The sequence below is a fragment of the Sinocyclocheilus anshuiensis genome, unplaced genomic scaffold, assembly GCF_001515605.1.
Source record: "Sinocyclocheilus anshuiensis isolate Anshui unplaced genomic scaffold, SAMN03320099.WGS_v1.1 scaffold944, whole genome shotgun sequence".
Classification (NCBI taxonomy): domain Eukaryota; kingdom Metazoa; phylum Chordata; class Actinopteri; order Cypriniformes; family Cyprinidae; genus Sinocyclocheilus; species Sinocyclocheilus anshuiensis.
The window spans coordinates 2,194,342-2,197,428 of record NW_015549559.1 but is presented as its reverse complement, the minus strand read 5'-3'; positions in this window follow the sequence as shown (position 1 = coordinate 2,197,428).

Below are 3,087 nucleotides of genomic sequence, written 5' to 3'. Positions count from 1 at the left end.
GCACTTTTTTTTTTTTTTTTTTTTTTGCAAACGGCATATTGCAGATGTTATACGAATGTTTAATATGTTTCAGTTTTAAAATGAACATTATATATAAATATAAATATAAATATAAATATATATATATATATATATATATATGCCAAATTATGAATTAAAACATTGTCTTACTTAGATCTTGTCCGTTGCCTTCTCATTTTGAGCCTTTTTGCATCTGTTTATATGTGTATATATTTTTAATTAATATTTCACAGTCTGTCGCGTTCGTGTCTAGAATAATTCCCTCACTGTCGTGTGGTTTCTTGAGTTTCTTGAGTTATTATTTGTGTAGCAACCCCAGTTGACACGTGTAATTCGTTCGACACCGACAGGTGGCGCTCAAAAGTCGTTTGAGTCCAACATGCACATACATATCTGTGGAGCCGCTCTCTTTGAAAGAGCGTGTGAGTAAAACTGAAAACCAGAACTAATGTTTAGGTTAAATGATAACTTCCACATTATTATGTAAAAACAGGAAGGCGTTTCCAGAAGGATCCAGTCAGCTTCAGGGTCTTCAAGCGTCAAGGTTAAAATTCACTCAACAGTAATTCACAGTGATAATTATTTACAGTGAGCTGTAGCACTTTCAGTAGAGTTCACATTAAACACATTGTCAGTAAAAGATTAGGGTTTGTCAAAGTCACTGATAAGGACTAGTGAGGAGCACTCTCATTGATTAACGTTTCTGCCCTCAGCTCTGAATTGATCAATTTATCCTTAAATGAGATGGTGTGGAGTGCTGCTGTAGCTTCATTTCTCTTGAGTACACTTTTCAGGGCAGGGTGATGGAGAGGGAGAGAGCGAAAGACAGACAGACAGAGATTGTCCCTCTGACCTGCAGTGGAGACATGTTTCACTCCATTGTCGTCAATTGACATGGTTTTACATTATCAGCTCTGGAATGATTAAATCAATAAATCAGCCCCCTTTCCAAACCTCTGTTGCAGATAGAATGATGGCACACAAGGAATCTGCCCCAGCCAGCTGTCAGGCCAATTCTTTCAGTCTCTTGTACTTGCTGCCAACTCTTTTTCCTCATTCAGCTTCACCTGTGAATGATCTGCTTTGTCTCACACTGCTTCTGTCATAATTCAGAGAGAAGTTCCTGCACACCAAACTGTCGCCAAAAACAAATCAACGCCCTTTAAATCTGCCTAATAATATTCATTCTGAATTGGATCAAACTTTGATGGGGAAAGTCCTGATACTGTGGTAATATTTCCGAGATTCATCAAACTTTATGGCAACATTACGACCATACTGGAACCTGAGCAACAAGATTTCTTGTGTTCATTTATAATGTTAATTATTTAAGATTATAAATGCTTGGGATAAAAATGAGCAGACTAATGAGAGACTAATGTAACTTTCATAATAAAAAATATATATATATTTGGGTACTATTTTGCCTTAAGGCTGGTTAACACTGCGGATGATAACTATAATGATAACTATAAAGTTTTAATAATCATTCTAATTCTTTAAGAATAGGAAATCCACACCTGAGCTATAGGATAACAACATAGAGGTGCAATATCCTTGGAATCATTTTTTGTTTTTTCCAGCTGATGAATGATAAAAACATTGTGAGCCAGTCAGAAAGAATCCACACGATTTTAAAGAGCTGAAGCATTTAAAGTCGCACACGACATAACTGTGCTTATAATAAAGTGAAAAAAAAAAAGAAAAAAAAAAGTGGTGACATGTGGCCAAGTATGGTGACCCATACTAGGAATTAGTGCTCTGCATTTATCCCATCCTAAGTGCACACACACAGCAGTGAACACACACCCAGAGCAGTGGGCAGCCATTTATGCTGCGGCACCCAGGGAGCAGTTGGGGGTTCGGTGCCTTGCTCAAGGGTACCTCAGTCGTGGTATTGAAAGTGGGAGAGAGTGCTGTACATTCACTCCCCCCACCTACAATCCCTGCCGGTACGAGACTCGAACCCGCAACCTTTGGGTTACGAGTCCGACTCTCTAACCATTAGGCCACGACTTCCCCCACGACTTCTAAACAAAGCATTATCATCCATTGGTGTGGATGCTAATACAGTTATCGTTATAGTCATCTTTCTTGGTGTGAATGGGTTATTGTAGTCTTTTATAGTCTACATTTTTACTCTAACCAGTCATATCAAAAGCCATATATTGTATATTTAATATATGAAATCTCATTACTGGATAAAAAAACTATAACATATGGTGCTACAGAAGCCAGTTCAGGGAATGTGTGGGAATAAGGTTCACAGGGCGAGTAGATGGCCTCTCTCCTCCCTGAATGGAATACATTAAGGCACCATGCTAAAACCTGGATGCTTCCTTTGCCATTTTATTTCCTGTAGCTTCGAAAATTCTCAAATGATTCACTTTTGTCTTCTCTTTTTCCAACATTTTGCATGTTTAAGAAAAGCCAAACCTGACTTGATGTGAGCTTAATGTGTTTGTTCGCTTTGTTTCGACGTTGCAAATTCCTTTGCTATGTTAATCACAGAAAATACATGCACATAAAGAAAAAAAAGACTGTAAGATCTGGAAAAATTCAGCACAATTACTCTAAAAGGAGCCAACTTGATGTCTAACCATTTAGCATTCTGTTGTCACTGTTTTCTCATGTGGATAAATGCAGGGGCGGACTTACCCATTAGGCAAAGGTAGGCGACCGCCTTGGGCCCCCAAAAGCCAAGGGCCCCCTAAAATGCTTTTCATATAGGATATGCGCATTAAGCGCGGACACGCGAACGTTTGCTGTTTACGGTGTTTATTACCACGACACCCGTCCGAGTCAGTGGCGCCTGCAGGTGTAGGGCTGTACGCACTGTGAGTACCATGAGTGCTCAGACTGATTTGAGATTTGCCTCGCAAACATTTCAGCAGTTATTATAGGCCTGTGTGTCCCGTATTTCTGTCGACTGAACCCATGCCGTTAATTATGAATTAATCAGTCTTTTGCAAAGTCAATTTCTGCATATAAACATTACGCCAAATAGAAGCAGAAAATCGTGCTATACACACTTTCATGAGATCGGGTTAGCCTACAACAATGAAT